We start from the raw sequence: 7973 nt of genomic DNA on the forward strand, positions 1-7973 counted from the left end.
CATGAAATAATCAAATGGCTCAAGTCCACTCCTCAGCAGGAGGCTCCACGAGACGCCATGTTGCCCAGCGCTGGAAGAAAATCAACACACTCATTTAAGTGGTCTAATGTTACATTATTAACACTCTCTCATTAGAGGAACCTCCACTAACAATCATTACCGAGTTTCTGCAGGCAATCAGAGAAACCGAGTCTAGGAATGCACAGCTGTCTTAAGCAGGAGGCATTCATTAAAGGCAACAGCTGCTAACACAGGGAGGGCAGTGGTCATCTACGGTTTTGAGGTCTGGCCTTGCCTCCCTGCCTGACCATGGCCTTTAATCTCACAGTGACCCCTCCTGGTTCCACGAAGTATTCTAACCTGCAACATAGCTGCAGACAAAGGGACCTGATTTCATAAAACAAAGGACTAAATAATTTGGACCCAGAATTAGATTAAAGAAGTTGCACTCTTGGTAGGGTTTCTTTTCTTTCCAAGTCCTAATTAAGCTCATTACCTTTGCTTTCTTCCACTGAAAGATGCAGTGCACATAAAGCCTTTTTCACTTCATGTTGATAGGACCTCAAGATAGGTCTGAGCCAGTTGCATCACACCCCCAGGGGCAGATTTTGGTACTATGGCACTCTGAGCTAGGACAAAAATTGTCCTGCACCCAGCTGCCATGCCATAACAGGCTTTGAGACAGAGGTGCAAGGGCTCTGGCAGGGCCCTAGAGCCCTTCTACTGCCTCTTCAAAAGCTGACCAATCGGGAGGATGCTAGGATCCTGCCAGAGCAGCTCACACCTCTTTCCTGTAGCTGAGCAAGTGCTTTCTAGGCTTTCCTCTCTGCTCAGAGCCGGGGGGGGGGGAGAGAACTGGTCGCACAGCACTTAAACTGCCTTTGACACCCTATGCAGCCTCCCCCAGGATGAAACTCTTTCCTTGGCTAATGAAGGGTGCAGCACTTTGCACATTTGCTTGGAAGCCATCCCCAATGAGCTCCGTGGAATTTCTTTCCCCAAAGTTGGGGAATCTGTAGCCTCCTAACATCCCTGTCATTGGCCAAACTGGCTGGAGCTGATAGGAGTTGAGAGCCTGCAATACAACAAGAAGAACAAGAACAAGAACAAGAACAAGAACAACAAATCTGTACCCCACTCATCTGGCCAGGTTGCCCGAGCCACTCTGGGCAACTTCTAGCATATACAGAAATATAATAAAACATCAAACATTAAAAACTAAAGAGGGCTGCCTTCAGATGTCTTCTAAAGGTTGCCTAGTTACTTATCTCCTTGATATCTGATGGGAGGGCATTTCACATGGAGGGCGCCATCACTGAGAAGGCCCTGTAACCTCATTTCTTGCAGTGAGGGAACCACCAGAAGGTCCTCGGAGCTGGACCTCAGTGCCCAGGCTAAACGAGGGGGGTGGAGACGTTCCTTCAGGTAAACTGGACCGAAGCCATTTAGGGCTTTAAAGGTCAGCACCAATTGTGCTCGGAAACGTACTGGGAGTCACTGTAGGTCTTTCGGGACCAATGTTATATGGTCCCAGTGGCTATTCCCAGTCACCAGTCTAGCTGCCGCATTCTGGATTAGTTGTAGTCACAGCATCCAGAGGGCCACAGGTTCTCCGATTTAAACAGGAGTTTGGAACATTCTCAGGGATCAGTATATGGATCAGTGTCGACTATACGAACCTTCAAGTGGTATTCAATATTTATTTATGTATACAAAATGCAGAATGGAATGCAACATTGACTGGTTTAAATCCTTTACGTCCAGTTTCCTCTTACCTTGCATGGGCAGCGAAACACTTTCTACTCGGAGTCCAAGTAAGTTCTTGCTGTCTTTCCCCCTTTCCCCCAACTCTACCTCCTGCATTTTCTATCTGATTGAGTTTTGATTTGCACAAATAGCATATGTACATATAAATCCATATGTCAAAAAACCTGACGTGTGGCACCAACATGCGCCATCACACATAGCTTTTGGCTTGATAGGGATGACAAGCTAAAGAGCACTTTGAATGGAAACCTCATACAGGAAAGCTGCCTGTGTGGAATGAAAATGGTGCCCTTTTTGAAATGACACTTGGTGCTTGAAGAGGCAGCGCGACCACTCATGAACTGCCTGGGAAGAGAAGTAATTACTGGGAAGTTGCAGTCAGCTTGATTTGGTTCTGCAACTATGACAGACAACTACAAACTATTCTAGTCAGCTCTTGTTGAATGCATAGGATGTCACTAAAAAGATATTTTTATCTAGCACAGTGTTCCTCAACCCTGCATCCCCCTTTATTTATTTATTATTTATACCCCGCCCATCTGGCTGGGTTTCCCCCACCACTCTGGGGGGCTTCCAGCAAATACCAAAATACATTAAAATATCACAGATTAAAAACTTCCCTAAACAGGGCTGCCTTTAGGTGCAGGACTACCCCATCACCCCCTGACCTCTAGTTAAGCTGGCTGGCCATGATGCCGTTCTAGTGCAACAACATCTGGGGAGGGACCCAAAGATTAAGAACACAAATCTAGAGGGCCAGGACTCTCAGAAGTAGACACAAGCCCTTTGGGTGGTCATCGGATACATGCAGGGGTGTTTTATCCATAGAGGCTAGCGGTGTGGGGCACCAGGGCGCCAAGTTCTGGAGGGCGCCAGGGAAGAGGTGGAGGCTGGACGCGGCCCAGCATGTGGGGGACGGGGACGGAGGGGCTGAAGGGAATGAAGGCACCCTCCACAAGGCAGCCTGTTCTGCTGCTGGACAGAAACATTCAGCTGTCATTCTATGTACCCAGCCTCGAGCTCCTTAGAGGAAAGGTGAGATATCAGTGCAATAAATAAATTTGACATGTTATTCATCCATTGAACTGCATGGGTGGACTCCTGAGCTAATGTGAAGAAGTCGTCTGTGAACTAAAACAGCAGAAACATCATCCAACGGTTGCAGGTGATAATTGGAGTGATTGTAGTAAGCTTTGGAGGCATCCTGATTGCATGGAAAACAAATTCTCTCTTTCTCTTAGTCTTTATTCCAGCACACAAACCTTTCAGATGAGAAAAACAGTGTTGTACTCTGTGTGTGGCCTGTCAATGAACTGTTATTGTTCAACTCCCACCACCCCACCTTTTTCTTTTTGCCGATTGGTCTGGGAGTGTGCACTTTTGCTTTGTTTTGGCTGGGTTTCTGCTATATAAATAAATGTGCTTTGGTTCTTCAAAACGGAATAGCTTTGGAAAGTGGTGACTAACTCCCAACTTCCAGCCCTGTGGGAGCAATGTCACTGGAGAAGAAAGAGATGGCAAGTCCGGGAGCATACCAAATCAGACAATATGGGTTTTTTGGGGGGGAAATTCCACAGAACACTTCCAAGAAACATAAGGCGATTTTGACAGTGGTGCCTTGTTTCATATTGAAAGAAAACAACAATTTCTCTCAGTTAATAAAACAACTCAAACGCCAGCCCAAGATGGAAATGAACCATTTTCACAAGAATGCTATTAACAGTGTAACTCTCTCATAAAGAGTTGGTACTAATTTAAACCGCACATGTTCAGTGTGTAGTTACTCATGCCGGTTGGTTGATACTTTCAGGCTTTGCAGCAAAATGCACAATCAATTAAAAAACAATGTTTGAGTAACTAATGCTCCAATACTGATTGATTTGTATCTCACCATTCTTCCAAAGAACTCAGGGTGGCAAGCATGAACTGATCTCCTTTCCCCCTTTCACAACCACACCTGGGGGGCAGGTTAACCTGAGAGATAGTGGCTCACCAAAAGTCGCTGAGCATCCTTGGTGGTTGAGTGGGGATAAAAGCCGGTTCTCACACTGGCTCCAACATGAAAACTTGTTTGCATGGAACTCATTGAGTCTAAGTGATCTCGATGGAGCCTCCTTTTAGGCAAGTTGTTCATCTTTCAGCTGTCAGTCTTCTCTAGAGTGGACGAATGCTGCATCTTTAAAATTTCACATTAGTGAAGACTAAATATAATTTTGCATGGGTTGGAACAGGACTTAGTCATGTGTGGTGTAGTCTCATTGAAATCGATGGGGCTTAAGCCAATCATAACTCAATTCCCATTGATTCCAATGGGCTAGATCCAAACTAAGGGTGGAATTCAATGCACTCCTTCTGTTAGTTGCAAGGATTTAGGCTTGTGAAATGGAAACCCCCCCCCCACTTTCCTTCTGCTGGGTATGCTGGGTATCAAATCTGCTCCAGAAGTTTGGGCAAGCCCATAGAGCAGATTTAGGGGGCATGTGGGGAGGGCGAGAGGAGGTGGAAAGTTCCGTTGCAGAAGTTTGTGTCCTTGAGCTGATGGGATGAGTTACTTAGTGCTACACTGGATACAAGCCAGTGGTTTAGCTGGTGAGAGCATCCTGGAGGCAGAGTGTTCCACTAAGAGGACACTTAGGAAAGGCCAAGTTAGGAATAGGATCCAAGCCAACGGGTTTTCTCTAAGCATGATTAAATCTGGATCCAGCCCTTTTCGCTCATATGAATTGGAAAAGAGTTAAATAAGTCTTGCTGCCTGATCTCATATTGGTTGTTTGGCATCCGTCTGTGTCGGGAGGCAATGGAAGAGTGCACCTTCAGGGTAAAGTCAAACCACCAGAAAGTTACAGTGCTTGCTGTGACTGTAGAGACCGATACAGGAGAGACATGTTTTGTTGCAGCAAGGGCAGATGAAGGCATCCAGTTTTGCTGCTACTGATGTTTCTTCTCTATGCACTCCTCCACCTTAATCATTCCTCCTCTGGTCACTGCTGTGGATACACAACCTGACTGTCTCCCTCCAGACACTGCGGTCGTCTGTGAGGGATTCCCACAGGGTTGCCAGCCTTCACGTCACATTTGCAGACATATTTGTAATGTAGAGGTTGGTCTGCCGACAGGCCTGGTACCTGAAGCCATCTCTCCGTAGAGCACATCCTTGGGGTTCCTGCCATTTCCCATTCTGTGAACAAGACCAAGCCAGCACAGACGTCACTGAGACAGGAGTGCAAACATGCTGGGAATGTGGGCTTGGGAGAGCATATTTTTGTTTGAGACTCTGTCCTGCCATGTGATGCCCAAAGCCTTCCTGACGCAGTGCATATGGACAGCATTGAGGTGTTGCTCCTGGAGGGTGTAAGTTGCCCTTGACGCACATCCACAAAGCAGCGTCCTCAACATGTAAGTTTGGTAGACCATCTTGGTATTGGACAGTAGCATCATATTCTCCCATCCCTTTTTGGCGATGCAAGCCTTTGCTATAGCTCAGGAATGTCCAACCATTAGATTGTGGGATTCTTATCATGTACAAAAAGTTACAGTGGAAAAGCTAAAAAAACTCTGTGCAATCCTCCCCCCAAATAGCTCAACAACTCTGGGCACTTCCCTCCTAAGAAAAGCTCAACAACTCTGGGCAATCCACCCACACCACACACTCTCTTCCTCCCTCCAATGACAATGGGTAGATCACTGCCAGTTTTTTTTTATACTGGGAGTAGATCACAGCCTCTTGGGAGTTGGACATGCCTGCTATAGCTGCCTTGCCAATGCATTTGTCCAGCTCAGTGTCGATGGAAAGGTTGCTGGTGATGGTGGAGCCCAGATAGACAAAATCATCTACCTGTATGGGTCACCAGTGCTGGTGTGTGGAGTGCTGGCGATGATCTGGCCCAGGATGTTGGTCTTCGTCAGGCTGGTGGGGAGGCTGAACTCCATTGGGCAAAATGGCTGATAAGTCTCCGTAGAGCTTCCTTGGAGTGCACAGTTTAGAAGTAAATACCATTGTCCTACAGGGTCATAATGCCCACCACTGGAAGTGATTTGCAAAGTGATTACAGGAAGGATATTGGTATAGAATTTCATTTCATTTCCAGCCAAATGTAGGGGATTAGTTATGATAAATAAGACCTTGCAGTGCTGCAGATTCTCTTTCTTCCAGGCATGCTTCAGTGTTTTCATTTCTGCTTCCCGGAATGTGAGAGTGTCGGAGAAAGTCATTATATAAACTATGTGCACCGTGCTTATTTTGTAACAAATGGTGAAGAGCAGTCCACGAGTCTATTCTTTAAACAAATAGAAGAAATATGTGTATTACTTCACATTTACCTCTGTGAGAGGGAAGTGTTGTGTAAATTAACAGGCTCCCCCTCCCCAGTGTACATTCTGGGCATTCCCTTTGTGGAAAAGGAGGAGAAGCTGTACCATGTGCGGGATTTCATGAGCACAATCTGGGTGTTATATGGAAGGAGGCCCCACTGGAATCCAGGGGATTTAATTCTATCCTTTAGGATTAGAATTTTAGTAAATAAAAAAGCTCTTTATTGATATTTCTCCTTGTGTCAGATCAGGTCCCAAGAGATAGATTTGCATGACTTTCAGCTTCTTCTCTGTCAGGAACTGAACGTAGACAAGTATTGTTGATAAGATTTACAAAGCTGACAAGATTCACAGTCAAAATCTTGTTTCTCTGGGTCCTTGGAATAGCTGTGGCAAAAAAATTGCTAGCTCGTGTGATTGCCACCCCAAGGAATACAACAATCTGTTTTCTATCATTATCATCCTTCTCCAATAAATGTTGACATAGCTGCCAAGTTTTCCCTTTTCTCGCGAGGAAGCCTATTCAGCATAAGGGAAAATCCCTTTAAAAAAGGGATAACTTGGCAGCTATGAAATGTTGAATGGAAAGCAGGTTTCATGAAGTTCTGCCCATTTTCTCTTCTCATTTCTATCAAGATTTGAAATATTTAGATCAGGATAGAGGGTATTCCATCTCTCCCTCTCTCTATTCCAGTTTAGTATAGCAAAGGAAGAGTAAGTGATATTTAAATTTAAGAAGTCATGACTTCTACTAATTTTTCTCCTTGGTTGAAAAGTTGTAAATTGCCCCAAATATATGAGCCTTCCTTAGGCATTTTATTACATATTAAAACAGTTGGACTATGATCTTCACTTGCAGCATAATTACCAGTATATTACTATTGTTCAGAATGTGTTGAGAAGATTTGGAAAGCTCTTTAGAATGCTTTTTAGAAATATCTCTCTCCTTATTGGTTACATCTGTACCATGAGTTCATAACTTCATTTCTATGATCTCACAACAACCATGTGTGGTAGACAGCAAACTTACCCTCTGGATAAAGGAGCTGGCATAGGGCACTGGGCTCAAGGGGTGCTGTGCTTTGGAGTAGAGGGGAAATATCTGTCATGGGCTAACAGTGCAATTATCCACTTGACAGCTGAAACAAAAAGTATACACATTTAATATACAGGTATTGTTAGTTTGTGAGTGCCTGACTCCTTCTAATTCCTGGATCCAACAAGTGTTGAGCTAATCACCTGGATGATGGCTCAATAAAAGAACAAAGGAAAGCTGGCTTTGGGCTCCTCACGAAGCCTGAGTTTTAGAGTTGTGAGTTTGCAGTAATGGAACCTTGAGCTAACGCTGCAAGCAGAAGTGTCAGAGCAATGTCTGAGAGCAATGTTTGATATCTGTTTGAATCCAAGGCTGTGGGAGAAACAAGGCCCTTTTGGAGTGCTGATGCTGTGAGGCCCACCATCCTAGGCTCAGGTTGTATATATGTGTAAATAAACCATATATCATAAAGACACCACACTCTGCTATGCCTCATTTCCAAAAGGAAACATGAACCCTGGGTAATTGCCTAAAACCCCTGGAATCTTGCATCACTCGGAGATTGGGATGGTGTGCAACAATAGTATGAATCTGAATGTAATCTGCAAATGCAGTCCCTCCAAGTGTCCCAATTTTCCAGGGACAGCCCTGATTTAGAGAAGCTGTCTCAGTTTCTGATTTGAATATCCCACTTTCCCTTAGGATGTCCCAATTTTCATTGGAGAAATGTTCAGACGAGCCGTCTGAAGGCAATTCTGTATAGGGAAGGTTTTTTTTGTTTTTTTAAAATGATTAATGCAGACTTCCTCAACCTTGGCCCTCAATCCTATATGTGCAATAACCTGGAAGTAACTCCCAT

The sequence above is a fragment of the Zootoca vivipara genome, chromosome 15 (assembly GCF_965207765.1).
Source record: "Zootoca vivipara chromosome 15, rZooViv2.hap1.1, whole genome shotgun sequence".
Classification (NCBI taxonomy): Eukaryota; Metazoa; Chordata; class Lepidosauria; order Squamata; family Lacertidae; genus Zootoca; species Zootoca vivipara.